Source organism: Eurosta solidaginis, chromosome 4 (genome assembly GCF_040869045.1).
Source record: "Eurosta solidaginis isolate ZX-2024a chromosome 4, ASM4086904v1, whole genome shotgun sequence".
In the NCBI taxonomy this organism is placed as follows: Eukaryota; Metazoa; Arthropoda; class Insecta; order Diptera; family Tephritidae; genus Eurosta; species Eurosta solidaginis.
In genome coordinates, this window is record NC_090322.1 from 91133587 (window position 1) to 91146149 (window position 12563).

Here is a 12563-nt window from a genome sequence, read left to right on the forward strand (position 1 = left end):
CTTAGTAGACACTCAAGCAGACATTTCTTTAATAAAAATATCATGTCTAGATAGTAATATTTCATTAAATACAAATGACATTATTAACATTACCGGTGTCACCTCAAATTCAGTTTCAACCTTAGGTACAATTATGGTAAATTTAAATTTTTCAAACTTTTCGATTAAACATACTTTACATGTAGTAAATGAAGACTTTAATATTCCATCCGATGGCATACTGGGTAAAGATTTTCTGAAACTTAACAAATGCATCATTAATTATGAAAGAAATAGTATTTCCTTCTGGGTAGGTAATGAAAAAGTTGCGATACGAATCCTACACGGAACAGAAAGCGACAGTTGTATCATTCCTCCAAGATGTGAAATAAATTCAATATAATTCAGACTTTTTGATTTAGGAAATTATCCCGAGCCACTTTTCGTGGACTCGCAGGAAATTTAAAAAGGTGTTTTCACAGCTAGGTGCATTGTTAATTCCAGTAACCCAATAATTAAAGTCATAAATACAACGGATGATATAAAGTATGTGAAAGGAAACAGTATCCGGACAGAAAAACTTTCAAACTATAATGTTTATACAATTAACAAGACAGACAAAGAAGACAAATGTACGAAAAAACTGACTTCAATTTTAAAAAATCAAATACCTGAATATGCTCATAGTAAATTAATTGACTTTTGCATAGATTATGCCGACATTTTCGCTCTGGACACGGACAAAATGACTTTAAACAACTTCTGCGAGCAAAAACTAAGATTGACCGACAACGAGCCGGTATATGTTAAAAACTATAGATTTCCATACTCTCAACGCGAAGAAATAAATCGCCAAGTAAATAAATTATTAGACAGTGATTTGATTGAACCCAGTTATTCGAATTACAATAGTCCTTTGATTGTAGTCCCAAAGAAAGAGACTAATGGTCAAAAAGCATATTGTATGTGCGTAGATTTTCGCGCAGTAAACAACAAACTCATTGCTGAAAATTCCCACTAGCGAGAGTCGACGATATTTTAGACAATCTCGGTAGAGCAAAATATTTTTCCACATTAGATCTTTTTTCTGGATTTCATCAAATCCCCTTGCATCCTGACTCACGTGACATTACTTCTTTCAGCACTGACAGAGGAACATTTAGATGGAAAGTGCTTCCATTCGGCTTAAAGATAGCACCTAACTCATTCTCACGAATGATGTCAATAGCTTTTTCGGGTATACCACCCAATGTCGCATTTTTGTACGTCGACGATATTATCGTCATAGGTTGCAGTGAAGCACACCATATTAAAAATCTTTCAAAAGTTTTTGATACTTGTAGATCTTTCAATCTCAAACTTAACCCAAATAAATGCAAATTTTTACGACCAGAAGTCACATTTTTAGGTCACAAATGTTCAGCCAAAGGTTTGTTGCCAGACGACTCTAAAATAAACGCAGTTAAAAAGTATACAAATCCGACTGATAAAGACGCGGTACGACGATTCGTCGCGTTTGCAAACTATTACAGACGGCTCATACCTAACTTTGCGTCTCTGGCAGCGCCTCTAAACTGATTAAGCAGAAAAAGAGTTGAATTCGTATGGGACATAGAGTGTGAAAGAGCATTTTTATCTTTGAAAGCAGCGTTACTTTCACCAACATTACTTCAATATCCAGATTTTGCTAAACAATTTATTATTGATGTATATTGGAACGAATTTCCGTCATCCCTTGTCAAATTTGGTTTTGAGACAAACCGGTTTCGGCGTTGTGCCATCATCAGTGTCGATTTTCGTTCTGATCTGTTGTTGTCGTTTGTCCTGTATTTATAGTTCGTAGGTATATGAGCAGGTATTGTCAAATTGATGCTTTGTGTATATTTAGTTATGTGTATGTGCTGTGTGTTCATTCAGAACCGAGGGTGGTTTACTAATCGATTTGTGTGGCTGACTGGGGTAGGTATAAATCTGTGATTTTAGTAGTTTGACCTTCTTTTTCGATTTTTTGTTTTGGTGTGTTAATTGTTTTGTGTTTATTTGTTGTTGTGTGTTTGTCTGTTGTACCTGTGTGATTAAGTTGTTTCCTTTAAACAAGTTTTAAAAGCTCGAATATTGTGTCAGAAATTGTGTTTATCTGTTCGTTTATTATTCTACCGTCGAATGTTTTCTGTTTGTAGATTTCCATGTTTTCGAGTATGTTGAGACGTCGGCCCTTTTCCTGTATGTGAAGAACCCTAACTGTTTTATTGATGTTTGCTGGGGCGTCTAACTTCGCGAATCACATGGTCGAGAATGAATGTTCCCCAGCAAACATCAATAAAACAGTTAGGGTTCTTCACATACAGGAAAAGGGCCGACGTCTCAACATACTCGAAAACATGAAAATCTACAAACAGAAAACATTCGATGGTAGAATAATAAACGAACAGATAAACACAATTTCTGACACAATATTCGAGCTTTTAAAACTTGTTTACAGGAAACAACTTAATCACACAGGTACAACAGACAAACACACAACAACAAATAAACACAAAACAATTAACACACCAAAACAAAAAACCGAAAAAGAAGGTCAAACGACCAAAATCACAGATTTCTACCTACCCCAGTCAGCCACACAAATCGATTAGTAAACCACCCTCGGTTCTGAATGAACACACAGCACATACACATAACTAAACATACACAAAGCATCAATTTGACAATACCTGCTCATATACCTACGAACTATAAATACAGGACAAACGACAACAACAGATCAGAACGAAAATCGACACTGATGATGGCACAACGCCGCAACCGGTTTGCCTCAAAACCAAATTTGACAAGGGATGACGGAAATTCGTTCCAATATACATCATTTATCCACCCTGTCGGAAAATCAACCAAACAAGATAAGTCAATTTATTATTACCGTTGACGCTTCCACAACTGGATGTGGCGCTATTTTAAGTCAAGAACAGCAAGGTAGTGATTTACCAATTTGTTTCGCTTCTAAAGCATTTAGTAAAGCAGAGCAGAAAAAACCAATTACAGAATTGGAACTTTTAGCTATTTATTTCGCAATAAAGCAATTTCGACCATATGTGTATGGTACCCATTTTATTGTAAAGTCAGACCATACACCTCTAGTATACTTATTCAACATTAAAGTCCCATCTTCAAAACTTTCAAGGATAAGACTAGAACTAGCTGAGTATAACTTCACTATTGTGTATATTAAGGGTAAATCAAACGTTGGCGCTGATGCACTATCGCGCATTACAATCGATGAGATTAAAGAATCGAAAAAACAAATTTTAGCAGTACAGACAAGATCAATGTCAAATCGACAAAACGATGAAAACGTTCTCAAGAAAACAGATACAAACATCGAAAAACATCTTTCTTTACACGTTTATGACAAATTTTCCTTTAATTATTCGAAAAAAGTTCCGCGTATAAGAACCACAATTTTTTATGACAATAAAAGTCAAATTTCTAAAATGCATACAATCGCACATATGCGACGTAAAAAGATCGAACTACTTAATATCGAGATTGGTAACGAAATAACAAACTTAGGAGAGTTACTTTCGAAGTTACAAACAGTAGCTAACAATCACCATATTAACAAAGTTGAATGGCCAAAAGATGATCTATTTTTTAAATATTGTACAATTTTAAATTTAAAACAATGCGGAAATAAAATTTTAAAAACGTCATAAATACTACTCACAGACCCAGTAGAAACTATAACATACGACAATACAAAAACCAAAATAATGACAATTTATCATAATGACCCTGTATCAGGAGGTCATTGCGGTGTTAAAAAGCTTTACGCAAAGATTCGTATTAAATACTTTTGGAAAAACATGACTCGTGACATTGCTAAATTTGTCAAAAATTGCCCAAAATGCTTAGTAAACAAAGTCAAACCAAAAATCAAAGAAAATTTAGTATTGACTCCAACACCGAGATACCATTTGATATAGTTATTATTGATACAATCGGACCCTTACCACAATCGAGTTACGGTAACAAGTTCGCAGTTACCATCATATGCGATTTAACAAAATACCTGGTAACAATAGCCGTGCAAGGTAAAAGTGCAAAAACAATAGCTTCAGCAATTTTCGAGAGTTTTATTTTGATATATGGTCCTATGAAATTAATCAGGTCAGATTTAGGTACCGAATATAAGAATGAAATTCTTGCAGAACTTATAAAACTTTTGAATATCAAACATGACTTTTCAACTGCATACCATCACGAAACTGTTGGTACAATAGAGCGTAACCATAGGGTATTTAACGAATACCTACGGGCATATCTTAATGAAAACTCCTCTGATTGGGATACATATTTAAAGTACTTTACTTTCTTACACAATACAACATCTAATACTGTCTTCGACAACAAATTCACTCCATTTGAACTAACGTTCGGAAGGAAGCCGGTGTTCCAAATGAACTGAAAAAAGAGATCATTGATCCAATATACAATATTGAGAATTACGCAAAGGAAGTGAAGTACCGTACACTCAGAGAAAAACGCCGTTCTAAAATCCAGCACCACCGGACTCAATTCAAGTTTTTCATGTTCTTACTTTTTTGTTATTGAAAAACGAACGACCTGTTCTCAAAACAACAACCTTGTTCTTGAACTGACAACCATTTTCTTGAAAATAGAACGGCTGGTCGTAAAATATGAACAAATGTTCTATGAATGAGAACAATGTTCTTAAATTAAGTTCAAGAAAAAAGAAATGGTATAATTCGTGTGTTGTACTACAATGTTAAATGCAACATTTGGCACAAGCTTTCAAGCAGTTGAAGTGGCCCAGCGGCTACGATGTTGCGGTTGTAATCGTGTGGCTCGAGTTCGATTACCGCCAAACTCTGAAGTTTTTCAAAACAATTTCTTTAAATTCTATTTCTTTAACTCTTATTTTTCGTTCAGCTCCATTCACATATGCACAAGTAATTCTTAATCTTGTTATCCAATTTTTTAAATATATATTCAGATTGCATCATCATAAAAGAACAATTTCTCAATAAGAGAAATATATGAGAAAATGCATATTATGCGTTTTTTCTAATATTTTGGAATTTTAATAATAATTTTTTTTGTTATTAATATTTTTTATTAATGACAAAAAAGTTATTTATTAATAAAAAAATAAATAAATAGGTACTACTTAAAAAAATTACCTTCCCCACTCCCCTCAAATGCCAAGCACAAACCGTTCTTGAATTGAGACCGAAAAATGTTAAATCGACCACAAATCGTTCTCGAAGCGTGAGAACGAAAAATCTTAAATGAAGCCCAAGTAGTGCTTGAAATGAGCACAGAAGGTTCACAGATCAATACCAAAGTGGTCACAAAATACGAACGGTGTGCTTGGAAAAACTGTTCTTAAAACAAGCCCGTCGGTCACGAGTTAAGAAAAAACGTACTTAGCAGACTTTTGTCAACGAATGTTCTGAATTTTGAACTTGTTTCGTTCGTTTTAGAACGATTTTTTCTCTCCGACGTCTCAACATACTCGAAAACATGGAAATCTACAAACAGAAAACATTCGACGGTAGAATAATAAACGAACAGATAAACACAATTTCTGACACAATATTCGAGCTTTTAAAACTTGTTTACAGGAAACAACTTAATCACACAGGTACAACAGACAAACACACAACAACAAATAAACACAAAACAATTAACACACCAAAACAAAAAACCGAAAAAGAAGGTCAAACGACTAAAATCACAGATTTCTACCTACCCCAGTCAGCCACACAAATCGATTAGTAAACCACCCTCGGTTCTGAATGAACACACAGCACATACACATAACTAAATATACACAAAGCATCAATTTGACAATACCTGCTCATATACCTACGAACTATAAATACAGGACAAACGACAACAACAGATCAGAACGAAAATCGACACTGATGATGGCACAACGCCGAAACCGGTTTGTCTCAAAACCAAATTTGACAAGGGATGACGGAAATTCGTTGCAATATACATCATTTATCCACCCTGTCGGAAAATCAACCAAACAAGATAAGTCAATTTATTATTACCGTTGACGCTTCCACAACTGGATGTGGCGCTATTTTAAGTCAAGAACAGCAAGGTAGTGATTTGCCAATTTGTTTCGCTTCTAAAGCGTTTAGTAAAGCAGAGAAGAAAAAACCAATTATAGAATTGGAACTTTTAGCTATTTATTTCGCAATAAAGCAATTTCGACCATATGTGTATGGTACCCATTTTATTGTAAAGTCAGACCATAGACCTCTAGTATACTTATTCAACATGAAAGACCCATCTTCAAAACTTTCAAGGATAAGACTAGAACTAGCTGAGTATAACTTCACTATTGTGTATATTAAGGGTAAATCAAACGTTGGCGCTGATGCACTATCGCGCATTACAATCGATGAGATTAAAGAATCGAAAAAACAAATTTTAGCAGTACAGACAAGATCAATGTCAAATTGACAAAACGATGAAAACGTTCTCAAGAAAACAGATAAAAACATCGAAAAACATCTTAATTTACACGTTTATGACAAATTTTCCTTTAATTATTCGAAAAAAGTTCCGCGTATAAGAACCACAATTTTTTATGACAATAAAAGTCAAATTTCTAAAATGCATATAATCGCACATATGCGACGTAAAAAGATCGAACTACTTAATATCGAGATTGGTAACGAAATAACAAACTTAGGAGAGTTACTTTCGAAGTTACAAACAGTAGCTAACAATCACCATATTAACAAAGTTGAATGGCCAAAAGATGATATATTTTTTAAATATTGTACAATTTTAAATTTAAAACAATGCGGAAATAAAATTTTAAAAACGTTAGAAATACTACTCACAGACCCAGTAGAAACTATAACATACGACAATACAAAAACCAAAATAATGACAATTTATCATAATGACCCTGTATCAGGAGGTCATTGCGGTGTTAAAAAGCTTTACGCAAAGATTCGTATTAAATACTTTTGGAAAAACATGACTCGTGACATTGCTAAATTTGTCAAAAATTGCCAAAAATGCTTAGTAAACAAAGTCAAACCAAAAATCAAAGAAAATTTAGTATTGACTCCAACACCGAGTAAACCATTTGATATAGTTATTATTGATACAGACGAAAGAACGTGAATTACGGGAGTCCCTGTCGTGAAGACTTACCTCCGGATTAAAACACAGATCAATGTCCGTTGATCTTCGGCCCAACAAGTTGGTACCAATGCGGTGAGCTGGGGTGTTCAAGTCAACCAGCCTTGGTTTGGCCGAGGAGGACTATCCATCCTCCTCTTCCATTTTCGGGTAATGGCACCCGGTTGCACGGCAACTCCACCGCGAGTTCCGTGCTTGCCTCAGGGTCCCTCTTTCATTGATTTTGATATCTCAGTATCTGGTTAACAAGTTAACCAGATTGAGATATTTAGCGGCGCTTGGTTTTGCTTAGATGTTGCTTAAGGGCCGCACTACGTTGACAAACGAAGTGAGCTTGGCATACAATTATGCGCCGTCCTCAACACCAACACCATCACAATTTAAATCAAGGGATGTGACCAACCTTTTCCGCACACAGACCTGTGAGTGCCGAGTGCCCGCCTCAACAATGCCCCTCGACATCGCTTGAGGCCACACTACGTTGACAAACATTGTGTGCCATATCGTCTTCTATTGGCTTCCATTTTCGCTACTAATTTCGCTCCAATTTCCACTCAATTACACAACAATTATGCACCAATTTGCCTCCAAATACACTCCACTCCTTCCAAATACACTCCAACCACAATTAAGGGATGTGGCCAACCTTTTCCGCTCACAGACCTGTAAGTACCGAGTACCTGCCCCAGCAACATCTTTGCACTGCAGTCCGCCACACTACAGTGATTTGACATCGTCAAATCTTGCCACATATAGGGTGTGGCCATCCACACAGCGAACGCCTTCTATTCGCTTGCGCAGTCTAAAGCAGCCTCAAAACATCTCAAAAGACGAGATGAGCACCGGCCCACTCGTACAATTATCGATTGCTTTTCGGCTGACGATAGACATGCGCTCTTTCACCATCTTTCGTCGACTTTTATACAGCATTTTGTCACAATTTAAGGGATGTGACCAACCTATCATCTGCCCCTCAGGGTCAGCTTCTCAATGAAATTGGGACCGCCGTGGCAAGTCTACTCAGAGCGTGTGTCATAAGTGAATTCTGTTTGAAACCACAGCCACCGCGATGCTCCCACAAGGGGGCCATCCCAGGACAGGAGGTGAGACCTGAGTACAAAGCATCGTTTGATGCAGTGCACCAGATCACACTAGCTTCTCCTGCTCCCGCGGTAGCACTTTTTATAAAGACCTTGCCTAGGGTCCCACAGGGTGATACACCGCGTCCACCCTGCTACCTTTCGATTAAAACACCTTACTCATGGATTGGGTACCCATGGTATTATGGTCGCCTTTTACGACCGGTATACCTACCGTGGGCATATTCTAACCCCTAACCCACAGGGGGATTATTATTGATACAATCGGACCCTTACCACAATCGAGTTACGGTAACAAGTTCGCAGTTACCATCATATGCGATTTAACAAAATACCTGGTAACAATAGCCGTGCCAGGTAAAAGTGCAAAAACAATAGCTTCAGCAATTTTCGAGAGTTTTATTTTGATATATGGTCCTATGAAATCAATCAGGTCAGATTTAGGTACCGAATATAAGAATGAAATTCTTGCAGAACTTATGATACTTTTGAATATCCAACATGACTTTTCAACTGCATACCATCACGAAACTGTTGGTACAATAGAGCGTAACCATAGGGTATTTAACGAATACCTACGGGCATACCTTAATGAAAACTCCTCTGATTGGGATACATATTTAAAGTACTTTACTTTCTTACACAATACAACATCTAATACTGTCTTCGACAACAAATTCACTCCATTTGAACTAACGTTCGGTAGGAAGCCGGTGTTCCAAATGAACTGAAACAAGAGATCATTGATCCAATATACAATATTGAGAATTACGCAAAGGAAGTGAAGTACCGTACACTCAGAGAAAAACGCCGTTCTAAAATCCAGCACCACCGGACTCAATTCAAGTTTTTCATGTTCTTACTTTTTTGTTCTTGAAAAACGAACGACCTGTTCTCAAAACAACAACCTTGTTCTTGAACTGACAACCATTTTCTTGAAAAGAGAACGGCTGGTCGTAAAATATGAACAAATGTTCTATGAATGAGAACAATGTTCTTAAATTAAGTTCAAGAAAAAAGAAATGGTATAATTCATGTGTTGTACTACAATGTTAAATGCAACATTTGGCACAAGCTTTCAAGCAGTTGAAGTGGCCCAGCGGCTACGATGTTGCGGTTGTAATCGTGTGGCTCGAGTTCGATTGCCGCCAAACTCTGAAGTTTTTCAAAACAATTTCTTTAAATTCTATTTCTTTAACTCTTGTTTTTCGTTCAGCTCCATTCACATATGCACAAGTAATTCTCAATCTTGTTATCCAATTTTTTAAATATATATTCAGATTGCATCATCATAAAAGAACAATTTCTCAATAAGAGAAATATATGAGAAAATGCATATTATGCGTTTTTTCTAATATTTTGGAATTTTAATAATAATTTTTATACTCAGTTGAGCAGAGCTCACAGAGTATATTAAGTTTGATTGGATAACGATTGGTTGTACATATATAAAGGAATCGAGATAGATATAGACTTCCATATATCAAAATAATCAGGATCGAAAAAAAATGTGATTGAGCCATGTCCGTCCGTCCGTCCGTCCATAACACGATAACTTGAGTAAATTTTGAGGTATCTTGATGAAATCTGGTATGTAGGTTCCTGAGCACTCATCTCAGATCGCTATTTAAAATGAACGATATCGGACTATAACCACGCCCACTTTTTCGATATCCGAAATTTCGAAAAACCGAAAAAGTGCGATAATTCATTACAAAAGACAGATAAAGCGACGAAACTTGGTAGATGGGTTGAAGTTATGACGCACAATAGAAAATTAGTAAGATTTTGGACAATGGGCGTGGCACCGCCCACTTTTACAAGAAGGTAATTTAAAAGTTTTGCAAGCTGTAATTTGGCAGTCGTTGAAGATATCATGATGAAATTTGGCAGGAATGTTACTACTATTACTATATATTTTCTAAATAAAAATTAGCAAAATTGGATAAAGAACACGCCCACTTTTTAAAAAAAAATTTTTAAAATTCAAATTTTAACAAAAAATTTAATATCTTTACTGTATATAAGTAAATTAAGTCAAAATTCAACTCCAGTAATGATATGATGCAACAAAATACAAAAATAAAACAAAATTTCAAAATGGGCGTGGCTCCGCCCATTTTCATTTAGTTGGTCTAGAATACTTTTGTTGCCATATGTCGAACAAAAATTTACCAATCCTTCTCAAATTTGGTAGGAGCATAGATTCTATGACGGTAACTGTTCTCTGTGAAAATGGGCAAAATCGGTGGAAGCCACGCCCAGTTTTTATACACAGTCCACGGTCTGTCCTTCCGCTCGGCCGTTAACACAATAACTTGAGCAAAATCCGATATATCTTTACTAAACTTAGCCCACGTACTTATCTGAACTCACTTTATCTTGGTATAAAAAATGGCCGAAATCCGACCATAACCACGCCCACTTTATCGATATCGAAAATTACGAAAAATGAAAAAAATGCCATAATTCTATACCAAATACGAAAAAAGGGATGAAACATGGTAACTGGATTGGTTTATTGACGCAAAATATAACTTTGGAAAAAACTTTGTAAAATGGGTGTGACACCTATTTAAGTAGAAGAAAATGAAAAAGTTCTACAAGGCGAAATCAACAGCCCTTGGAATCTTGGCAGGAATACTTTTAGTGGTATTGCATATATAAATAAATTAGCAGTACCCGACAGATGATTTTCTGGATCACCTGGTCCACATTTTGGCCGACATCGCGAGAACGCCTTCACATATACATCTAAGGACCACTCGCTTTTAAAACCCTGATTAATACCTTTAATTTGATATCCATATCGTAGAAAACACATACTAGAGTCACCCCTGTCCCACCCTAATGGCGATATCTCGAAAAGGCGTCCACCTATAGACCTAATGCCCACTCCCTCTTAAAATGCTCAGTAACACCTTTCGTTTGACACCCATATCGTACAAACATTCTAGAGTCACCCCTGACCCACCCTAATGGCGATATCTCGAAAAGGCGTCCACCTATAGACCTAATGTCCACTCCCTCTTAAAATGCTCAGTAACACCTTTCGTTTGATACCCATATCGTACAAACATTCTAGAGTCACCCCTGGCCCACCCTAATGGCGATATCTCGAAAAGGCGTCCACCTATAGACCTAATTTCCACTCCCTCTTAAAATGCTCAGTAACACCTTTCGTTTGATACCCATATCGTACAAACATTCTAGAGTCACACCTGGCCCACCCTAATGGCGATATCTCGAAAAGGCGTACACCTATAGACCTAATGCCCACTCCCTCTTAAAATTCTCAGTAACACCTTTCGTTTGATACCCATATCGTACAAACATTCTAGAGTCACCCTTGGTCCACCTTTATGGCGATATCTCGAAAAGGCGTCCACCTATAGAACTAAGGATTACTCCCTTTTAAAATACTCATTACCACCTTTCATTTGATACCGATATCGTACAAACACATTCTAGAGTCACCCCTGGCTCACCCTAATGGCGATATCGCGAAAAGGCGTCCACCTATAGACCTAATGCCCACTCCCTCTTAAAATGCTCAGTAACACCTTTCGTTTGATACCCATATCGTACAAACATTCTAGAGTCACCCCTGGCCCACCCTAATGGCGATATCTCGAAAGGGCGTCCACCTATAGACCTAATGCCCACTCCCTCTTAAAATGCTCAGTAACACCTTTCGTTTCATGTCCATATCGTACAAACACATTCTAGAGTCACCCCTGGCCCACCCTAATGACGATATCTCGAAAAGGCGTCCACCTATAGACCTCATGCCCACTCCCTCTTAAAATGCTCAGAAACACCTTTCGTTTGATACCCATATCGTACAAACATTCTAGAGTCACCCTTGGTCCACCTTTATGGCGATATCTCGAAAAGGCGTCCACCTATAGAACTAAGGATTACTCCCTTTTAAAATGCTCAGTAACACTTTTCGTTTGATACCCATATCGTACAAACATTCTAGAGTCACCCCTGGCCCACCTTTATGGTGATATCTCGAAACGGCGTCCACCTATGGAACTAAGGATCACTCCTTTTCAAAATACTCATTAACAGCTTTCATTTGATACCCATATCGTACAAACATATTCTAGAGTCACCCCTGGTCCACCTTTATGGCGATTTCTCGAAAAGGCGTTCACCTATAGAACTAAAGCCCATTCCCTTTTAAAATACTCATTACCGCCTTTCATTTGATACCCATATCGTACAAACACATTCTAGAGTCACCCCTGGTCCACCTTAATGGGGAAATCTCGAAAAGGCGTC